The sequence below is a fragment of the Pongo abelii genome, chromosome 8 (assembly GCF_028885655.2).
Source record: "Pongo abelii isolate AG06213 chromosome 8, NHGRI_mPonAbe1-v2.0_pri, whole genome shotgun sequence".
Classification (NCBI taxonomy): Eukaryota; Metazoa; Chordata; class Mammalia; order Primates; family Hominidae; genus Pongo; species Pongo abelii.
The window spans coordinates 126,315,594-126,338,772 of record NC_071993.2 but is presented as its reverse complement, the minus strand read 5'-3'; the positions used below and the strand labels follow the sequence as shown (position 1 = coordinate 126,338,772).

General features: G+C 50.9%; 1 protein-coding gene across 6 annotated transcripts in view; it reads right to left on the bottom strand.

Moving 5' to 3' along the window:
* GRK5 (G protein-coupled receptor kinase 5) overlaps positions 1-23,179 on the bottom strand; it is a 251,111-nt gene that overhangs the window by 170,638 nt on the left and 57,294 nt on the right. Inside the window, 1 exon segment of one of the 6 annotated variants that reach the window (NM_001131388.1) lies at positions 3,769-3,856. The exons of the other annotated variants lie outside the window; for them this stretch is intronic. The gene's annotated coding sequence lies outside the window, so the exon portion shown is untranslated. 6 annotated transcript variants of the gene reach the window in all.

Genomic DNA, 23,179 nt, shown 5'->3' with positions numbered 1-23,179 from the left:
GCCTTGCTTAAAGAAAAGTTCAAGGGCACACCCAAGGTGGGAGGTTAGTAGCTCAGACACCATGTTCCGCATTCCCCTCCAGATGACCAGCCGGCCGCCACTGGGACATGGGCATCCAGGAATGGAGTGGCTGAGGCTGGCTGGGTGAGGAGGGGCAGGGAGCAGGAAGAGCAGCCGGCCTGCTGCCCTGGGAATCAACCACCCCCACTCCCCACACACACCCAAGCCAGTCCATGCTGAGGGATGCTTGTCCAACCACAGGCAGGGTGTGGGGTCACGTTCCAGCCAGCCAGGAGCCCACCATGTCGCTACAGCAGTGACACAGTGAGGTGCAGCAGAGATGTGGTCCACTCCAGGGCAGGGTCACAGACACCGGATGGTCCCTCAGCTTGGCCTATCTGCATCTCAGCAATAGCTAAAGAACCCACAATAAAGCTTGGGGAAACAGGGAAGCAGGGCTCGGAGGCCACCCATCCAGTCGATGCCTACTTATTAAGCACCTACTATTTGCTAGACCCTGAACCAGACACTAGAACTACAACAAGCAAGACAGACAAGGTCCTGGCTGGCATGGAGCTTATGTTCGGGTGCTTGGAGCCCCTCCACTTTCTCCTCCCCCTGCACCCCCAATGCCCTGTCCACAGACCTTCTGCCACTCCTGCTGGGTACTGATGTGTGTCGAGGGTAAGCCATGGCCTTCCCCACCTCCATCAGGGCTCATAAACTCCAGGGAGGCTCTGCAGGCAGAAAGGGTGGGAAGGGGAACAGAGCCCACACCACCGTCTCTAACATGAGGCGCAGCCCCAGAGGGTGTGCCCAGTTTGATTACTGCACACCCATGGCCTCCCCGCTCTGGGCTAACCCTAAGAGCAGAGGACACAGGCACAAGCCGTTCCTACCTGTGAGGACCATCCAGCCCAGAGAGGGGGAACCAAAAGCAAAGGGTTAGGATGAACCCAGGGCCAGCAGGGAGGACGGCGAATGAGCAGGGCTTTGGGATCAGACAAGCTGTTTGGACCTAAGCCTGTTTCCTGGCTGTGTCTACCTGGGCGACTCGCTTCACCTGAGAGCCTCAGCGTCCTCTATGGTATGGGGGAGATGACCGTGCCAGCCTTGCACACACATCCCATGACCGCATAGCCCCGGCGTTGGATACGGCGCAGTCATAGCCATCCTCCTCTCTGTGCTTTGTGAGGTGTGGACGGTAGTGTGGGAGTGGATGGGGGGCTGGACTTTGCCAGAGGAAGGCCAAAACAATTTAAGAGGTGAGGTGTCAGTTGAGTTAAGCCCCAGAGATGGACATATAATTTCTACAAGAAAAAAAAGAAAAGAAAAGAATTCTAAGCCCAGAGTGAAAACAGGCATTTTTTTCCCTGAGGGCCTAATGACATTTCCTTATCCTGAAATGAAAGACTTGTGATGAATTGTTAATAACGGATGGGCAGATGTAGCTTTTCACTCCCTTCCTCTCTTCCCTTTTTTCTTCCTTCCCTTTCTCCTTATCTTCTCCCTTCTTTCCTCCCTTCCTTCTTTCCTTCCTTCCCTCCCTCTCTCCCATCCTTTTCTTCCCTCCCTGCCTCTTCTCTCCCTCCCTTCTTCTCTCCTTCCCCCACTTCCTTCCTTTCCTCCCTCCCTTCCTTCTCTATTCTTCCTTCCTTCTCTCCCTTCCTCTCTCCCGCCCTCCCTTCCTTTCTTCCTTCTTTCCTCCCTCCCTTCCCTCCTATTCTTCAGTGTGAATTTATTGAGCACGTGCTCTGTGCCAACACTGTTCTAGACACAGGGGGACACATTAGTGAACAAGACAGACAGGACATCTCCTGGACCTTACATTTCATCCTCACAACTGCCCAGAGCCATCACCAACGCCATCTTACGGACAAGAAAAAGAATTTTACCAGCAAGCTTGTTATACACACTGAGACTTTGAACCCAAACAGATAAAAACAAACAGCCTTCACCCCCTGACCCCTCACCTCCCCACCTTTTCCACCAAAACCTCTGCATCCAGGCAAGGGAATGGGTGACCAGCCCCAAAGTGACCACTTCCAAGGGGTGCCTGCGTGGCGGGCTGCAACAGGGGAGGCGGGCTGACCGGAGACAACAAACTTCTCAGCCCTTTATTATTCCTGTCAGCCACTCCAGAACAACCTTTTCCCTTCAAATTATAGCAAATTGAAAAGCAGAGTCAACAGAGGCCCCCAAACTCCTGAGAGAATTGAACTTGCCCTGGTAGCTTAAGGAAGGCTGAGGGAGGCCCTGGGGCCCTCCAGACCCCCACGTGTGACTGTCTCTATATAGTACAACCAACAATTAGATGGTACTGAAAGATCCAATCACAGACTGTGGCGCGAATGAGTCCAAAAAACCTAACATACAAAAACACTCTTTTTCCCAAACAAGGGGGCAGATTTTGCGGCAACTTGTGCAGTGAAGATTTTACTTGAAAGGACTTAAAGCACTTTGGGAACTCAATTAATGAAAGGTATTACTATAACAGTGAGCTCAAATTGCCCTGATGAAATAGTTAAGAGTTGTGGTGGTGGCTGCAGGGTACAGGGTGTTCATTACACTATCCTCTCTATTTTTTGAGTACATTTGAAACGTTTCATAATGAAAAGTTTTTAAAATCCTGATAAAATAACATGACACCTAAAGGCTACAGAATACATAAAAACGAAAGTAAAACATTCACAGTGGGGTTAATGAAAATGAAAGTAAAACATTCACAGTGGGGCTAATAGAAAGAATAACCCCCTGGATTTGTGGGGTACTTTGCTCTGTACTTTCCACATGCAGCATCTAATATAAGCTTGCAAGGAAAGGAGGGGTTATGAGCCCCATTTTGCAGACAGGGAAGCTGAGACTTGCCCAAGGACGTTCTGCCAGGAAGTCATGAGGTGAGGACTTGACCTTGATCACAGGGGTCCTTCATCCCTCCCTACTCTGGCCAGGTCCCAGCCCCAGCACTCAGCGGCTCCCGGCCCCAGCACTCAGCAGCTCCCCGCTCCCCAATTCCCACCTCCATGGATATGGCTTTTATAAAACAGGTTTTACTGTTGTTGTTACAAGTTTTTGCCTGCCACCGCTCCTTTTACCGTGTCACTGCCCCATTTCTACATCACACAGCGCGGGCTTTTAAGAACTGCACCCATGGTCCCCACAAGCGGAGTAGAGCTGATGGTTCACACAGCAACCATCTTCCCTGCTGGGCCTTTGGCCCCAAGGCTTGTTTGGCCAATGGACAGTCCTCAGTATAAAATGTTTCCAGTGGCATAAATCAAGGTGCAATGGAACACTTCCCTGGGACAGACTTAACTGTTACAAACCCTGATTTGCTTTTTCAGAAACTGTCTGGGCCAGGGCTGGCCACAGATTCCTCCAATCTCTGCCCCCAACCCAGGAATCGAGCCTTGGGGAGCCTGGCCCAGGGAGGTTTCTTCTTACCACCCACCCTCCCACTGTACTCAGGACCAACCCAGGAAATGCTTTAAGTGACAGTTTCTTCAACCTCTTTCATTAGAGACCCATTTGAGAAAACACGAGTCCCTTAGTGCTCCCCCTACCTCCACCAAAGTCTGTCCTTGTCGCCCCTAGTACTGGTTGTCCCCAGCCTGAGGTGCCCTTAGAGATGCCAGCCAATGTGACCCCATGATGTATGGGTCTGATGACTTCACTCTAGATATGAGCCCTGAGATCTCCTCTCTTTGCATCCTCAGAACCTCTGTTATGTCTGAAACCTCATAACCTTTCGTGAGGAACACATCGTACCTGTTCTGGGCTCCGGGAGTGTTGCAACAGCCCTTGGCCAAAAGCAACAGAGCTCAGAGCCAGATCCCCACGCAGACTGGCAAGTCCTCCGGGCAGCCCAGGACGGGGAGCTCGGATGTCTGTGCTCTGCACAGCCCTGCCCAGGGCCTCCCCTCCATTTCCACGCGAGGCCCCAGTGAGACATCCCTTTGCCAAGACGGCAGCCTTGCACCCAGCAGTCACACTTGGGAGAGACCCGTGGTGCCACTGGCAGCCCAGTACACAGGCTCAGGCCTGACCCTCTACCTCTGTCTGTTAGGCCCTTTCATCACCTCCTCATGCTTCCCACACCTCCAAATGGCTAACAACTCCCAATATTCACCCACTGACGACTGAGAGGCCACAGCAGCCTGTTCTGTGCCAAAGCCCCTGGAAACAGAAGCTGCGGAGCACTTGAGATGTGGCTGGTGGGAGTTCAGAGGTGCTCTGAGGTAAGATAAACTGGATTGTAACTGCTTAGCACAGAAAAAGGAACGTAAAATATCTCGTTAATAATTTTCGTATTGATGATGTACTAAAATGATCATTTGTACATATCGGATTAAACAGCCAGGCTCAGTGGCTCACATTTGTAATCCCAGCACTTTGGGAGGTCAAGATAAGAGAACTGTTTGAGACCAGCCCAGGCAACATTTCTACAAAAAAGAAAAGGATTTTTATATTAATGATATACTAAAATGATAACCATTTGCAGATACTGGATTAAATATATTATTAAAATAATATCAGTTGTTCCTCTTTTACTTTTCTAAAGGTGACTACTAGAATTTTTTTCTACTTCATAAGAGGCTCACGTTTATTTCCACTGGACAGCGCTGGCCTAGACAGTGGCTCTGACATACACCATCTGGGTCCAAACCTCAGCTTCCTTGACTGGTTGTTTGATGTTGGGCAGGTTTCATTTCCTACCTGTACCCGGCTTCCTCCTCATCTGCCCACAGGGGATCCAAGCACCGAAGTACACTGCCCAGAGCTGGGGAGGAGTCAATGAGATCAGACAGATGTGCAGTTGTCACAGTTCCTGGCTCTCGATCCATGTTGGCTGCTCTTGCTCATTCAACAGATATTTTCTATCTCCCTATGACATGCCAGGCTCTGGGGACACAAAGATGAACCTTGAAACATTCTCTTGCCAGAGTTATCCCCAGTTCAGGCCTTGAAGGGCCAGGCTCACGTCTCAGCTTTGCTACTACCTATGAGGCCTTGAGCAAGCCACACTTTGGGGAGTGGGGCTCATGGTCCCATCCGCAGGGTGACCCTTGATGACTCTGGGATCTCAGGGAAGCCATCAGCATTAGAAAGCAGAAGATGGCAAGGTTCCCAGAGGGCAGGTGTCTGAGCTAGCTCCACCCCAAGGCCTAGCCTCCAAGGGTACTTGCATTTTTGCCAGAGACACCGTCAGCACTGGCCAGGGAATACAGAGCCCAGGCATGGGCGTTCCTGAAGCCTAGAACTCAAGGCCTCAGGAATGTGTATGTCTCACTCCTTCCCCACGGCCTCACTCCTATGTCCTCATTTCCCAGCCTAGAAGAAGGACTTGCAGGGCTTGGAGGGGTGCAGGTTAGGGGACGAGGTGGGAATGGGGTGTGGATTCATTGTCACAGAAGCCTCAAGGTCAAATACTTCATCTCATCTCCAAATGTGACCATGCCGAGCTGCAGGGCTGGAGGACACTCCTGTCCCATCACAGGTCCACCCAGACTGAGCACACTATGAATTAATATTTCCTATAAATCCTAGCATTACCTTGTGACTAGACTAATTATATTGCTATGTTATTTTTGTTTAAAAAAAAAAAAAAACACCATCCTGACAAAGGTTACCAGTTTAAAATACCATAATACTAATATTTATAGCTTTCTTGTGGCATTTTAAATTTTTTAATGAACTGGAAGCCTCAAAACAAAACCAAAAAACTGAAAGCAGGCCAGGCCCCTTGTCAGCTCTGAAAGGCCCTGAGATGTGCCCCAACTCTGCAGCAGGACCAGGCACCAGTGACACAGTAACTCGGGGCCTAGAGGAGGGACTGGACGGGCCAGCAGCCTGGAGAACCCCACAGCATCAACTGGGCGACTGTCACTCCTCTGGCTTCACCTAGTCCTGCTTTCTCACAAGGCCTCACCTTTAAGACCAGACATTCATGTTGAGCAGGAGAAAGCGCTCAAGAGCTTCTAGAAGCCTCCCTGAAGCCTCTGGGGCCCCCACCAACCCTGGACTCTCCTGACAACTCCTGGGATCTCACCTCCACTCCAGGTAGTTCTGTGCCCAGCTGCTGACCACCAAAGCAGAAAGCTGTCACAGACCACTGGGGCCAACCCTTCAGGCTCCAGGGGAGAAACCTGGACCCACAGGGGGCCTTGGTCCATCTGCTCGATGGTCCATCTGCCCATGAGCCCATCTAGGGCGGCAGCACACACCTCTCCTGCCCCAGCCAGAACCCGACCCTGGTCTAGGAGCTGAGGACACAGCAGTGCAGACACATCAGGCTGGTGAGGGAGACTGACAAGGAAAACAGACTGTTACAAGACAGCCTGGTGAGATGGGCTGCCAAGGAAAGGGGGAGAACTAGCAGTGGGAACAGCAGCACTGGGGCCAGAGAAATGTCTCCCAGCCCAGCAAGAGATAGCTCTGCTGCAGTCTGGAGCTCCAGGAGGAACTGGCCTGGTAAAGAGCTGGGAGAATGGTCCAGGCTCAGGGAAAGGTTTGTGCAAATCAAGACTGTGAAAGAGACAGCCCAGTGCTCACTCAGGGCACTAAAGTAATTTAGGGCCCCAAAATGTGAGTGGGGGAGGAGCAAGTGAAGTCAATGGTTTGGACAGTGCAGCTTGGGTCCGAACTCAAGGAAGAGGTGCTGTGTGAAAAGGCAAATCACAGCAGAGCACATTGGCATGAGGAGATCACACAGAAAGCGACAGTGGCCAGCAGAGCAAGAGACGTGGACCAAGGAGGGGAGGGCAAGGGACAGATGCCCAGGAGGGAGGTCACCAATGGTAATGAGAAACAGGACAGGCTCAACAGATGACTCCAGGATTTCTGCTTGGGTGACAGGCCACTCAGGCTGTTGTCCTTGCAATGAGATCACGTCTTAGAAATAAGAGATTTAGTCTTTACCGAATCCATCCACAAAGCTAAGTAGCAGTCTGGTTCTCCATCACTAGTTCACAGCAGGGACATTCAGCCAGCTTCTCAGCCACCTCAGGGGATCGGATGACCTGATGGCCTGGCTCGGGGATGGCAGTGCCCAAGGGCATGCTTCCAAATGGGCAGGGGCCCAAGAGAAGAGGCGGCCAACCACCACCCCGGGAACCCAGGGCAACCTGCCAGCTTCAAAGGCTCAGCCGTGCTAAGACCCGAGGTCGGCCAGATCCCTCCCTGTGAAGAAGATGCCACCACAGGAGAGGCTGATTACAGAACAGTGGCTCAAATACAGGCTGTGTGGTCACAAGCATCCACGTACAAGCACCAGGGGTGAGCCGTGCACAGACATGGCCAAAATGAATGAGCCATCACCACTTCTGGGTGCTCGACACCTAATGGGAGCTCAAGAGCAGCGGAGAGGAACAGGAGAGCTCGGGGCAGAGACTGCCAACCCAGGGTAGTTAGTAAAGTAGGGTTGGGGGGGGTCCCTGGCCAGACCCGTAAGAACTGCTTTGGGAGCAGCTGGGATGGGGCAATTTTTTTCCCAAGAAGGCAGTGAAGGCAGCATGTGCAGAGTCCCTGAGAGGAAGGTGAAGGGCTGTCCATGTGAGCAGAATGACCCAGCCCAAGCATGGAGGCAGCACATGGTGGCAAATCCATCTAGATGGAGAAGATCCTTGTGCTGGGGACAGAGTGAGAAAAGTCCTGAAAGCAATGGGCCGGCCCTGAGGCTTTACCCTGTAGAAAACGGGAAATCAGATGGGCGTGGTGGCTCACGCCTATAATCCCAGTACTTTGGGAGGCCAAGGCAGGTGGATCATGAGGTCAGGAGTCTGAGACCAGCCTGACTAAAATGATGAAACCCCGTCTCTATAGCTGGGCGTGGTGGCGCGCGCCTGTAATCCCAGCTACTCAGGAGGGTGAGGAAGGAGAATTGCTTGAATCCGGGAGGCGGAGGTTGCAGTGAGCTGAGATTGGGCCACTGCACTCTAGCCTGGGTGACAGAGTGAGACTCCGTCTCAAAAAAAAAAAAAAAAAAAAAAGAAAGGGAGGGAGGGAGGGAAGGAATGAAGGAAGGAAGGAAGGAAGGAAGAAAACAGGAAGTCATTGCCTCCAAAGCATTCTGGGAGAAAAATAATTTGGCAGTGCCTCAAAAAATTAAACACGGAATTACCATAGCATCTAGCAACTCCAATTCTAGGTATAGTCCCAAGAGAAGTGAAAACAAGGACTGGAACAGGTACTTATACACCAATATATTTCCATCCTGAGACCTCTAAAATAACAATAAAAGAATAAAACAGGTATCAACTATCCTACAAAGGCTGAGAGACAGGAGAACGAATGACAGCTGACCAGAGCCATCAGAACCACCTATGGAGGATGGCAGAGGGATGGATGGGTGGGCACTGGCCTTGCTGGTTGGAGAGCTGACATTCACATTCCTGCAGGTAACAAAACCAACAAGAAAAACTCCATTTGTGAGCTTGAGGCAACAAGTGTGACAGTGCACAGGCTCAGAGAATTGATTCCGTGTGTGTTACGGTACTAACTTTTTATCATAATGGCCTCATGACACTCAGACAAAGCATGTTTGGGATAATCCATTACTAAGCATAATTTGTCCCTGGACCAATTTTTGTTAAGTTGCTTTCCCCCTTTCCTGCAGCTGTTCTGCCCGGTCAGGGAGAAGCCTCCAGAGATAAGGGTACTAAGGGCTCCAACTCCCTGGGCACAGAGCAGGGGACTTCCTGATGCCTATAGGTAAAGACCCAATACCACAGGCCTCTTGTATTCAGGGCTCTTCCCATTCTGGCCCCAGTGCAACACTCTAGGCACTGGGTTTGTAGGGTTCCTGAGGCAGGAATTCAAGGATGAAAACAGCCAGTGCAGCCAGGTCGTAGGCATCATGCGCCCTCCTTCTCCACCACCACCCCACCCTCCAGCATGTGCAAACCAGGCAATAACTTCTCCAGAGACACAACAGAGACTTCACTCTTTCCCAAAGCTGCTCTACTTTCCACATGCTCCCCCAGAGAATGGAGTAGGCTCCTCGAGGGAGAGCACTCACTAGAACACCAGGCAGTTACTGGCATGCACATCAGCGCTGCTGTGTGGCTCTTCTCACCCTGCAGCGTTGGAGCTGGCCTCGGCCACAGAGTGCAGGCCACCACCACTCACTCCTTGAGAACCACGGCACGTTTTGAAGGACACACCACCGACCACCGACAGGAATGAGGAGCCCTTGCTGCTGTCACTGGAGTCAAGTTGGTCTTAACCATCCACTCCCACCCCCCTAGTAGCACCGAGCCCTCCTCCTTCCATCTCCTTTCATCAGAAAACTGGATCTTCCCACCTTCTCTCCCACAGGATGCTGAGCCGCACAAGGGGAGGAACTATCCAGCTCATCTTTCTATCATGAGCACTGCACTCAGGGCTCACCACCTGCGATAAGCAGAATTGTATGCCCCCAAATTCCTGTGTTGAAGTTCCAACCCCCAGCACCTCAGAACATGACTGTATTTGGAGAAATTTGAGGATAAGGCCTTTAAAGAGGAGATCATGCAAAAATGAGGCCATTCATTAGGCTGGGCCCCAGCCCAGTGTGACTGGTATCTTTATAAAAGAGGTCAGGGGCAAGGCGCAGTGGCTCACGCCTGTAATCCCAGCACTTTGGGAGGCCGAGGCGGGCGGATCACAAGGTCAGGAGATTGAGACCATCCTGGCTAACACGGTGAAACCCCATCTCTACTAAAAAAAATACAAAAAATTAGCTTCGCATGGTGGCACGCGCCTGTAATCCCAGCTACTAGGGAGGCAGAGGTGGGAGAATTGCTTGAACCCAGGAGTCGGTGGTTGCAGTGAGCCAAGATTGCACCACTGCACTCCAGCCTGGGCAACAGAGCGAGACTCCGTCTCAAAAAAAAAAAAAAAAAAGAAGAGGTCAGGACACAGAAAGACACCAGGGGTGCAGGTGCATACAGGAAAGACCATGTGGGCTCAGAGCAAGAGGGCGGCCATCTGCTAGCCAAGGAGGGAAAGCTCCAGGGGCCCCAACCTTGCTGGCACCTAGGCCTTGGACTTCCAGCCTCCAGACTGGGAGAAAATAACGTCTCATTGTTAAAGCCCCCAGCAAATGAATACAGCACCTAGGAGGGGGCAATGAATGGGTGATAGGCGGAAGGGCTAAGAAGAAAAGAGGAGAGAGAGGAAAGAGACGTGCACGCATCTGTCTCTTCTGGACATCCGATCCCAGGCTGTCTCTTCAGTGGGCCCAAGTCAAACCAGCAGTCAGCCCAGAAACGATCCCTGAGGCATCGACGCTTTCACAAGGAGGCCACGAAAGTCGGCTGCCTCTTTAAGACCTCCCTGTGGGACACAGCGACATCGGATAAGGGACTCGCCACACAGCTTGCCAGCCCTACAGAGAGTCAACGCATCTGCCGTGGCTTCCCGAAGGCAGTTATGGAGAGAAAGAACCTGAGTGTTCCCCTTCTGCTTGTCCAGCACCCCAAGCAGAGGGGCAGCCTGCGGTGAGGTGCCAAGGCCAAGCTAGCCCTGAGAGAACAGGTGGAGACGGGAGCGTAGGAGCCATCGCTCAGGGCCATTAGATCGTCTCAGCAAGGGAGGGGCCACGGGAGAACTGGGGAAGCTTATCTAAAAACACCGATTCCTTGTCCTAAAGAATAACCACTTTGGAAAACAGGTTGTCAACTTCTGGAAAAGTTAAACCTATACCTACCATATGATCCAGCTGTTCCTAAGTATTTACTCAAGAGAAAAGGAAATCTCTGTCCATAGAGAGACTAGAAACAACCCACCTGCGTAAACAGTTGAGTGGATAAACAAACTGTGGTCTATCGATACAGTGGGCTACTACTCAATAAGAAAAAGGAATGAATTACTGATACGCCAACAGTGTAGATGAATCTCAAAATCCCCATGCTGAGTAAGTAAAGGCACATGAGAAAGGGTACTTATTATATGATTCCATCTATAGACAAATCCAGAAAATACAAGCAAATCCAGAAAACACAAGCGAATCCAGAGCGACAGAAAGCAAGAACAGTGGCTGCTTAGGGTTCAGGGGACAGGAAGGGATGACAGGGCAGGATTATAAAGGGGCATGAGTAAACTTTCAGCAGCGATGGATAACTTGTTCGTGGTATGTAGATTCATACGGGTATGGATATATCCTAACTTCTCAAATCATATTCTTTAAATATGTGCGGCTTACTGTCTGTCAATTACACTCAATAAAGTGGTTTTGAAAGAGTACGGATTCCTGGGTCCCAGACTGGAGACTCAAGGTCTGTTGTGGCAGGGGTATTGCAGAGAGCAGAAGAGGGGGAGAAGGGTGTAGCCTCCACTGGCACCCTGGAGCAGGTACAGAACGCATGCAGAGATCATGCCTCAACATCAACAATTACTCCTCCTGGGAAACTACAGACATCATTATTTTTATTTTGACATCAGGAAACCCCTTCGCATCCTCCACAACTAGTCTGGAGAGCCACTGGGAAGCAAGAAGTTCACGTACTCAGCCAGGTGTTGGGTGCCTCCACCCAGCATGGTGGTCTGTGGGCTCTCTTGGGGGTCTGGCCGAAATGATCAAGGTGTCGGCACCCAACACACAATGTGCGGCAGCACCCGGCAAGAGAATCCCAATCAGCCAACCTTCTGGATCCATGACCCACTGATGCTGCACTTGAAGACATGGAGGTTAAAGATTTGTTCACCAAATTAGGCTAAAACGTGGTCACATGATTCAGAGGTTTGGCCAAGGCATCGGATTTTCCCAAATCACAAAGGCAATGCATGGATATAGGGATATATTAACTTCATGTGCCAACATAAATTGGTACAGAAGTGATGTGTAACATAATAATAATTGATCATGGTACGACCCTTGTGAACTGCAGGAAGCTATTCCTCTTTCACACAAGAGCCCTAGAGGAGAAGTTAAGACTTGAGTTCAGGTCCCGCTGTGGCAGGACTCCCAAAAGTCCATCCCCGCTTTGACTTTGACAGTTGAATTCCATCTTCTTGGAGAGTTTTCTACCTTACCCTCCCAGCTGTGTTGCTAAAATGTCAAAGGCAGCTTCAAGAGAACCAAAAACACTCTCTGATTTCACTTTTAAAACTCACCATTTACAACAGTCTGAGCTGCATGCCTTTACAACCAAAACCCAGCGTATCCCAGCTCTGAGGTATGAAACTTTAATCTGGCCAACAGAGGAGGAAGGACACTGAGACCTCCTTCAAACCCAAATGAGGGGGATTCTCAAAACCTCCTGAGGAGCTAGCACAGCTATGGAAAATCGGGTCACTGTCTGCGTTTGCAGCATTGCTTAGCGAGATGGTCCCCAAACTCCTGCAGCCCTCCCTTTCCTCACTGATGCTGAATTTGGAACACTAAGTGCATAATACTCATTTTTACAAAAGCTCAGCCCTCCCCTTCCTCCAAAAGTTGCATTTTTCTTCCAATGAGTAATTTCTGAATGCCTTCCAAACGCACCCATCTAATTTTTTGGCGTCTCATTGGGGTCACCAGTCAGAAACAGCAGCAGCCAAAAGCACAGTATGTCATGACTTTAAAACCATTACTCTGTGTGTGTGTGTGTGTGTGTGTGTGTGTGTGTGTGTGTGTGTGAGAGAGAGAGAGAGAGAGAGAGAGCGCGCGTACACGCACAAGCATGCCTTAGAGAATTCAGGCTGGACCCCAGTTCCAAAAGTCATCATTTATCGTAGGAAATAAAGGGTTCACTGTATGTTTTTCTTCCCCTGTATCAATTCTCCTTCATAGTAAAGTGTAAATAAAGGAAACGCAGAAGTGAAGGGACTGGCTGTCTCAGGAAGTGATAACAGCATCTGAGGCTTTCACCTGGAGGCCCGGTATCCAAGCCTGACCGAGGTCAAAGAGCCAAGGTGGTTCCTCTCTCAGGAGACCCTGATCCCGTTTCTAGTAGGTCAAGTCCAGGTCACTGCTTGGAGAGGAGAAACCCAAGATACTGATCAACCATGTGCCCTGACACTTTACTCCAGACGCTTACCCGGTCTGAAACCTCACAGTCAGGAACTTCACTCCGGTGGTCATAAAACCATCACACTCATGACGGCAGTAATAGAGGAGCCGCCACCTACGAAGCTGAGCCCATGTGCCAGGAACCATGCTCCTGGGCGTGCATGCTCTCAATCTTCCCCAAACCCAGAGAGGTTGGGACTATCATGAGCTCATTTTACAGGTGAGGAAGCTGAGTGCTTAGGAAGCTAGCTTGTGGCTAAACCATAATTCAAATCCCAGGTTCTTATCTCCTTTGCAAAACTGCTATCTCCAAGAAGGTTTCAACTAAAAGGGTCTTTGTTTGCACAGCAACTCTCTCATAACAATAGGTACCTACAGGCCACAAGTGCCCCAGGCCACCCAGTGAGAGATGGAACCAAGGCTGGAACCCCTGGGTGCTGACTTCCCGATCAGTGTTCCACCCAGAGGGCGCCAGCTCTCTTAAAGGATGTGAGAGCCCCTCAGCAAAGGGGACAGAGAAACGAAGACTCTAACTTCATTCAACAGGCAAAAATGAATGGACACCCTTTGCCTCCAGCTGTGGGCAACAGTCTAGAGGGAGAAATACCCAGCCTGCACCTCAAGAGGCACAGCAGCATCACTGAATGGAACAAACACTAAAGAACAACCAAGTAAAGTCAACTGTCCAGAGTCTCCCAGGTTTCTGACGACCCAGCCACCCTATACAAGGCCAAGGTAACATGCAGAGTTCACTGGCTGGTCACCTTCTGAAGGAAGCACAGGTAAGTGCCCTATAGAAGCTGGGAATGGAAGCTAACGCCTGGGATCCCTCTGCACGCCTCTCGCCAGTGTGCTTTTCCTGCAATGCCCAAGTGCAGCCCCACCCCTGAATACTTATCAGTCGCTAGCTCTATTTCCCAGTCTTGTCAGGGTCAGACATCTCAAAAATAAGTATGGTTTATGTTTCTGTACCATGAGGGAAACCACAGTCTCCCATGTCACCGGGTCAGTGTTCTAATCTTGGTGCTGGCCAGCGCCCATGTCCCCTCCTCAGCGGCATGGGTGGGTTGCGACCAGTCTCCAATCAGATGCTGACAGCTAACCAAGCTTTGCTTCAAACCAAGCACCTCAGGGCTCTCTCACTTATGACACAAACCCATTTCTAATGAGCTGAAGTTTAAAAGAATACATAGGCCAGGCGCGGTAGTTCACGCCTATAATCCCAGCACTGAAGTCCGGAGTTTGAGATCAGCCTGGCCAACATGGTGAAACCCCGTCTCTACCAAAATTACAAAAATTAGCCAGGCATGGTGGCATGTGCCTGTAGTCCCAGCTACTTGGGAGGCTGAGGCAGGAGAATCGTTTGAACCCAGGAGGTGGAGGTTGCAGTGAGCTGAGATTGCACCACTGCACTCCAGCCTTGGTGACAGAGCGAGATGACAGAGCGAGACTCCGTCAAAAAAAAGAATACATAGGATTGAGGGAAGAAGACTGTGCAAAAATCTCAACAAGAAATAATGGTGATGGCACTGAAAAACCCCAGGTACATGGCTCAGCCACTTAAACACCATTAAACAAATCACAAAACTAGGGTTGCAAAGTAGGTGACCCATGGGGACAAAGCCTGGGGAGATGAGTTCCCCTGTGGGTCAAAGCCGTGGCCCATCCACACTTGTGGCCTGAGGGTGCCAAATGTCTCAGCACCTTGGGAGGGCTTGAGAAAGCCTGGGCTGGAGCGTCTGAGGCTAGCACCCTGCCCCAGACATCCATTACACCATGAATAGATCATGGATGACTTTATGTAGAATATGTTTTAAACATCACATGTAGCCTGCAGCTCCTGAGCTCACCCTCTCCTGACCTTCTATCCCAAGGCAGGACGGCAGAATCCCACAAGGCAGCTCCATCTGGAAGAGACCCCACAAAGCCCCCTTTTTATGCAACCTGTGACGACCACAACCCCCGACACCACTAGCCTCAGAACAGGTGCCAGTGGACACATCTCAAAATCACCTGCTTTATGCCTACGGTGGAGCTGCCAAGGCACCTTCTGGGAATCCACATTCTGTCTGCTTATGACCCCATGTAATCTCCTGCTATCCAAACGGGCCTCTCAATGAGGCTTAAGCCATCGCCGATCTGGTTTTGTTCATATTCTGAGGCATGGAATACGACTGGCTTGTATGTGGTATCAAAGGGGACTGTTATCTTTGGATCTGTAAAAGAATCCTAGAAGGACTGGGGAGGACTTGGAAGGCATCAGAGAGGGACTGCCGCCTCCCTGCCAAGGGGCTAGCCAGCTTCTGCTTGAAGCCTGCTCAGAGCCAGAATCAACCCTCAGCCTGCGGAGGCCCCTCCACAATGGGCTGGCCTCCCTGTCCCTCCAGGTCTATCAATGCGAGAACAAGCGACACAGACAACTGTGAATATCTGACAGGTCAGGCCTTAAGGACCATGACGCCTCCTCTGCTCCCCACTCCAGATTCTGTGGTATTTCCAATGTTCAGCTCATGGGTCAGGGCAAAACCTCTACTATGTAGGGCTCTGTGCTAGGGCCCGCCCAAGCTCTTCACAAACACTAGCACATTTAATGCTCACAGCGACCCCATGAAGCAGAGGTCTCATCCACTCAGTTTCTTCTTTCTTTCTTTTTTTTTTTTTTTTTTTTTTTGAGATGGAATCTTGCTCTGTTGTCCAGGCTGGAGTGCAATTGCATGATCTCGGCTCACTGCAACCTCCGCCTCCCGGGTTCAAGCGATTCTCCTACCTCAGCCTCCCGAGTAGCTGGGATTATAGCCACCCGCCATCATGCCTGGCTACTTTTTATATTTTTGTAGAGACAGGGTTTCACCATGTTGGCCAGTCTGGTCTTGAACTCCTGACCTCAGGTGATCCGCCCACCTCGGCCTCCTTAAGTGCTGGGATTACAGGCGTGAGCCACCGTGCCTGGCCTCATGCACTCAGCTTTACACATGAGAAACGCTCTGAGTAACAAGTAGCACATCCAAGCTCACACAGCTGGTGAGAGCAGAGGCCAGGGCGCAAACCCAGGACCGTCCCATTCAGCATCTATGCCCTGAGCTACCACGCGATTCAGCCGGCACAGGGTCCCATACAAGGCAGAAGTTCAGAACATTTGGAACCATCTCTGCTGAACGGGGCATCACCACTACCTCTAGGAGGGCCGCGTCAGCCTACAGGGCCAGAAATCCAGGTTCTCTTCCTAGCTAAAGGGGGCCCGCAGGAAGGCTCTTCCCAGAAGAGTCATGAGACTGTGGTGAGCCCACAAAACAGGGCCCCACAGACAAGGAATAAGAGTAGGCATCATGCCAAATGATTTCCACAGATGAACTCCTTCAGGCTCCCAAGTACCTACGAGGTTAGTGCTGTCTTCACAGATAAGGAAACACACACATATTAGGCAAGCAACTTCTCCAACGTCACACAGCTAATCAAAGTGCTGGAGCTGGGACTGGCAACTCCAGAGTCACGCTCCAGAGTCCACCTGCTGCTAAACCTCGTCACCAACCTAGTGCTCACGCACCTGTTTTTCCCTGACAAGTCAAAGGCCCCATGTTCCCCTTGTCCATTGCCAAAGCTGGCCACAAAACCCTGCACACACCAGCCCAGCACTGATGGGGTGAGTCATTTATGAGCTCCAGACCATCCAAGGTCTTCAGGTTCAAGGAGCTGGTGACTCAGTGCAGCCACCCCGTCCAGGGCTCCAAATTCCTCTTTGTCAAGTGTGCAGATCTGTATATGCTAAATGTCTGTTTACTAGAGCTAAACAAAGAAGTCAATGCAGGCAAACAAAATCTGTAGGAAACACATTGTTTCAGCCAGTCTCTAGGACAGCAAACAATAGAAGGCAAAAGGCTATGCAGAGAACTTGGTAAAGAGAAACTGCCTTGGAGTTCCCAAACCTGCAGACCCTTGATTGTGTTGGCAGCTGGAGGGGATGAGAGAGCCTCTAAAGAGGACAGGCGTGCCTGAGAGGGCCTCTCTGCATGACCAGCGCCCAAAGGGCGTGGAGGATGTGGCTGTACACGTGTGGCCCGGGTAGGTTTCCGGTGAACACTCCCTCCCTAACGGCGCCGGCGCCACCCCAGGTCCTGGTGCTATCTGACAGTGTGAGCTTACTTACGAAAGCCCTGTCTGCTATTCAGTCACTTCTAGGCGGGTCCTGTTATTATTATTAACAAAGATAAGATTACGACTAATAATAACACTCATGACATTTAAATGCATTTCATCCTATCGCTTCAGCCTTGCTCTCTGAGGTAGGGTAGAGTTCAAATTCCACATTTGTGTTCCTCCAGGGGCCCAGCATGCCAACTCACTCAAACGCAGATGAAATTTCCAGAACTTTCTTAAGAATGAAGTGAGGTTTTTTCCTTTGCACTAGCGTGCCAAGCACACTGCAATTTGAGCTGCTGGAAGGAAAACGCCTATTGTTATACCTACAAAACCCTACTTAACTCTTAGCTTCATACCTCTCAGGAGAAACTGCTGAAAATCTCCTAGAGACTGCCCTCCAGCTAATTTATGCATTCCCCCAGCATTCGAGGGTCTTCTGCAAAGAAGGCTGTGGGCCGCATGACAGACCTGCACCTGCACAGAGCAGCTTATGGGCCTGTCATGGAGGTGAACAATTGTCCCCTGGTTTCTTAGGGGATTGGTTCTGGTACCCCCCTCAGATGGCACAGTCCATGGATGTTCAAGTCCCTGATATAAAATGGTGTAGTATTAGTATAAAGCCCATGCATATCCTCCTATACACTTTACATCATCTCTAGACTACTTCTAATACCTAATACAATGTAAGTGCTATGTGTATACAGTTGCTATAACATATTGTTTAGGGAATAATGACAAGGAAAATGTTTGTACATGTTCAGTACAGACCCAAGCATCCTTTTATTTCTGAATAGTTTCAATCTGCGGTCAGTTGTATCCACAGATGTGAAAGTTGCAGATACAGAAGGCTGACTGGACATCAATGAAGGTACAATTACACATTTTGGTGACAAGTGGCAAAGAGATGAACAGGGGACTGTGATGAAGAATGGCAGGGCTGGCAGTGGGCTGCAAAGGAGCCCCGCTAGTTAGGATGCAAATGACAGGCCCCCGAGAAGGTAATGTTTATGCCCAACCCTGAAGGCCAATGAGCAGTGAAGGACTGTGGAGAGGAGAGCACGGGACTCTGGGCAGAGGGAACAGCAATAGGAAGGTACACTCAAGGTACTCCAAGGAGGCTGAATGGAGGAGCAGACAAAGTGGGGGGGACTGGCACAAGGCCCCCTCCCTCCCAAAGGCCAACACCCCAGGCTTTGGAGCTGGCTGGCCCCCTCCAAGGTGGTTCTGAGAAAGAGGCTTGGAGAGCCAACTCAGCAACTTTTTTTTTTTTTTTTTTTTTAAAGATGGAGTCTCACTCCATCTCACAGGCTGGAGTGCAGTGGTGCGATCTCGGCTCACTGCAACCTCCGCCTTCTGGGTTCAAGCAATTCTCCTGCCTCAGCCTCCCAAGTAGCTGGGATTACAGGAGCACACTACCATGCTCGGCTGATTTTTTTGTATTTTTAGTAGAGACAGGGTTTTACCATATTGGCCAGCTGGTCTCAAACTCCTGACCTCAGGTGATCCACCCACTTTGGCCTCCCAAAGTGCTAGGATTACAGTCGTGAACCACCGTGCTCAGCCATTATATCAGTCTTGACCCTAACCCTAACCCTGACTCCCCAGGATGAGAGCATGTAAAGCTCTCTAAACAGGGCCTACTCACGGAAGCCTCATAATGTAAGCCTTTATTGCTGTCATTACAGGGCTAACCACACGGGTGCTGCTACCCCAGGAACCCTCGGCTGCATGTTCAGGGACTATAGGACGTCCTCAGGAAACCCCTTCCATGGGTTAGGGGGCTCCCGACATCCACCTGTACCAGTCTTGCTTCTCACGGGAAGTCGGCCACAACTATTGTCTATTGTTTGTTCTCCAGCAAGTCACCCTAACTGTCAGAGAAGAGGCTCGGGCTTCAACAAGCAGGGAGAACACGTCAGGTCATCAAACTTCCTGTGAAAAGTCCCTCTTTGTTTAGAAAAGATGCCGGCTTGTTTCTATGTTTCTGTTAGAGAACAAACAGAAAGCTGCCCGGAAGAGTCTAGAATGAGGTAAGAGAGTTCCAGTCAGCCAGTGGCAGAGGCCCCCAAATCTACCCTGAGCAGAGAGCAGGCGTCATCTGCCTGTGGCAGGGAAGACCAAGGGAAACAGACACCATCTCCCTCTGGGCCCCAAGGCCCACGGGGACTCTGCTGCAGGGTGAGGGCACCCCCTTGGTTATCTACTCCCAAGTCACCCCAGAAGTGAGGACAGCTGGCTCCTGGGCTGTGGAGGATGATGGATGAATCCCACCTTGAGATCAAGGCCTGGAGACAGGGCCAGGGTAGCGTTTCTTAGGCACTAAAGAGGCAGCACCAGTCCAACCCTATTCATTACTAGCTCAGCCTTTCCTCAGTGTCCTGAGATGACAAGAATGATAGTGATGACGTTGAGGACAATGACGACAACTGCCATAACAACTACTGCAACAGCAAACACTTGGTCAGCATTTATCACCTGCCAAATCTCAACAACCCTATTATCGTACCCATTTTACAGATGAAAACACAGAGGCTCAGGGAAACTAAGCTGTCGGAGGTCACATCCTAATTGAATCTCAAAGGAGGTAAGTTTCAAACCCAGTCAGCCCAGCATTCTGGCATTTAACCACTAAATCACACCTCGTCTTGGGCAACAAAAGTAGCAAAAGGAAGGACTGGCGCAAACTGTGGCAGGTCCTCAGACATCAGAACCATCTGCTGAAACCAACGGGGCTGCCCAGGGGCAGAAGGAAGCTAAGCTGGGGCTTCTCCGCCAGTGAATTCTCTTTACACCGGAAAACACTGCATGCAAAAAAAAAACAGAAAAACACTGCTTGGGCTTTGTTTTTAAAATAATCGAATTATGTGTACTCAATTTAACACAAAGCTTGTTCTAAAGTTGACTTTGTTCATTCAATTTTCCCATCTGCTGCTTTAGAAGTTGGTGACGGATAAACAACCAATACAGAAAATTTCTGCATCTGGGCATGTGCATGGAGCTGTGGGCGAGGCCAGTGTCCACGACAGAAACAGTGAGTGCCAGCCGTCTCTACCTTTTTCCTTGCCATTTTGTGACACACCCTGCAGGTCCCAAACCCCAGTGGGCTCCAGAGAGGATGCTCACTGGGAATCAGCACAAACAAGGGAGACTCCATCCTCCTCTTCCTCTTGTCCTCAGGAATTGTCTGCTTTTGTCCTTCTCCTCAGGGGACCCCATTTCCTATGAGGTAGCATCTACGGTTTTGGAACTGGCTGGGCTGTGGGGGGTGGGGGGTGTGGAGGAGCTGGGGTGGAGAGGACCCATCTTCTGACATGGGAGCGCCTCCCTGTTCCCTGTCATTGTTTGTGTGGCTGAGCCAGCATGAAACTCCCAACCAAAACCACAGCTTTGAAAACACGTGCAGAGGTCACCTAAGCTGCCTCCCACCTTTCCTGGAGGACAGTTTGGGTCCACGAGCGGTGCTGGACCTCCTTGCTATAGAACCTAAGGCTGGTTCGGTGCTTTTATTGCCTATCTACCTGCCATGTCCTCAATCCCTAAAACAGGGCCTGTCCGCTGAGCCTCCAGCCTCTTGCCATCCTGTGGAGAGGGCTGCCCAACCCAGGGCAGGAATCCCTTGCCTGGCCACGGTGAGGAGTCTGCTGCCCAAGGCCCTGTTATGACCCCACAAGTATGACCCCAGCTCCCAGACGGGCAATCTGACAGCAGCAGGGGTTATCTAAACCAGCGCCAGACAACAAAACACAGCCAGGCGTGGTGGCTCACGCCTGTAATTCCACACTTTGGGAGGCCAAGGTGGGAAGATTGCTTAAAGCTGGGAGTTTGAGACCAGCCTGGGCAACACAGGCAGACCCTGTCACTGCAAAAAGAATTTTTTTTTTGAGATGGAGTTTTGCTCTTGTTGCCCAGGCTGGAGTGCAATGGCGTGATCTCGGCTCGCTGCAACCTCCGCCTCGCAAGTTCAAGCAATTCTTCTGCCTCAGCATCCTGAGTAGCTGAGATTACAGGCACCCGCCACCACGCCTGGCTAATTTTTGTATTTTTAGTAAAGATGGGGTTTCTCCATGTTGGTCAGGCTGGTTAGAACTCCAGACCTCAGGTGATCCGCGCACCTCGGCCTCCCAAAATGCTGAGATTACAGGCATGAGTCACCGCTCCCAGCCCTACAAAAAGAATTTTTTAATTAACTGGGCATGGTGGCACACGCCTGCAGTGCTAGCTACTCAGGAGGCTGAGGCAGAAGAATCACTTGAGCCCAGGAGTTCAAGGCTGCAGTGGGCTGTGATCACAGCACTGCACTCCAGCCTGGGCAACAGAGCAAGACCCTGTCTCCAAAAAAAAAAAAAAAAAAAAAACTCTTCCCCCCCACCCACCCAACCCCAGCAAATGGCCAAATCCAAGCCTAGTGGGAAATCAGCAGAAGCAATGAGAAAAAGCAGTGAAAGCCTCCTTGACTCCATGAAGAATCCACCTTCCCCGCTTCCTCCTCCAGCCACAGGATTAGACAGTGGGCTCCCTTGGCCAGCCCCACCAGCTTCACTACTTAAACTTCCTCACCCTTGAAAACACACAAGTTATGAAGGGAAGGAAAAGCTCATTGGAAGGTAGCTGGGTGTTTGGGAAGGGCTCTTCTTGATAACAACCAGCATCATTTCTTTTTTTTTTTGATATGGAGTCTAGCTCTGTTGCCCAGGCTGGAGTGCAGCGGCGCGATCTCGGCTCACTGCTCACTGCAACCTCCACCTCCTGGGTTCAAGCGATTCTCCCGTCTCAGCCTCCCGAGTAGCTGGGATTACAAGCGTGAGCACCATCATGCCTGGCTAATGCTTGTGTTTTTATAGATACTGGGTTTCACCATGTTGGCCAGGCTGGTCTCGAACTCCTGACCTCAGGTGATCTGCCCACCTCGACCTCCCAAAGTGCTGAGATTACAGGTGTGAACCTTCACGCCTATCCGGCCAGCATCGTTCCTAAAATAGGTAAAGAAATCAGACTGCACAGTCCAGGCCTGCAGCTTCCTCCAGTGAACTCCCCAAGACAATGGGCACAACCTCAGGACAGCCTCCTGGGGGAGGCCACGGATGCCCTCTGTCTCCTGGTAGCCTTAGGTTCAGCTGAAGGGTTGGGGGTCCTCAGAGAACCTCTCTGTTAGTGGGGCCCAAAGAGGGAACCGAGGCAGCTCAGTCCATGACAGCAAGACCCAACACAGATCCCAGGGCCCGGACTTCAGCCCCAGGCAGGGACCCACTCCTGAGCAGCCATAGAGGTCTCCTGGCATTGAATGCAGCTGAGAAGGCGTGTGGCCAGTGGTTCTAGACAAGAACCTGCAGGGCCCAGGGTTTCCCTGGAGGCTCCAGAATGCCTGGAAATATGCATACGCCCTTCCAGAGGAGGACTACTTGCTTTTAGTACAGTGGAGCCCAGGCACTCACTCCAATGGAGGTTGAGAACTCCGACTGTACTGATCAGCTTAGGCTGCCATAGACTGGGTGGCTGAAACAACAGGAATTCATTGCCCGTGAGTCTAGAAGTTAGGAAGTCCAAGATCAAGGCGCTGGCCCATTTGGTTCCTCAGTGCAGGCCACCTTCTTACTGCGTCCTCACGTGGTAGAGAGAGCAAACTCTGGTCTCTCTTCTTCTTCTTCTAAGGGCACTAATCCCATCACGGAGGCCCCAACCTCATGACCTCATCTTAACCTACTCACCTCCCAGAGGCCCCACCTCACATTGGGGGTTAGGGCTTCAACAAATGAATTGTGTGGGCACAAAAACATTAGGCCCATAGCACCAACTTTAGGTCAACATCCTTGATCTGCCACTCACCTGTTGGGGGGCCTCAGCGAAGGCCTTCTCTACCCTGAGCCTCAGTTTTCCCATCTGTAAGCGAGGCTGGTAATACCTGACTCAGAAAGGAATTAACAAGATAAAAACTAAGGAACAGAAAGCAAGGAGGACAGAGTCCAGCACCTGAGCAGGCCCCCAAAATTAAAGGCTGGTGGGGAGCACTTTGAGATAAGAAACATGAGCTTGATTCATGTGGGAAGGCTGCTGGGTTCCTGGCAACACAGGTTA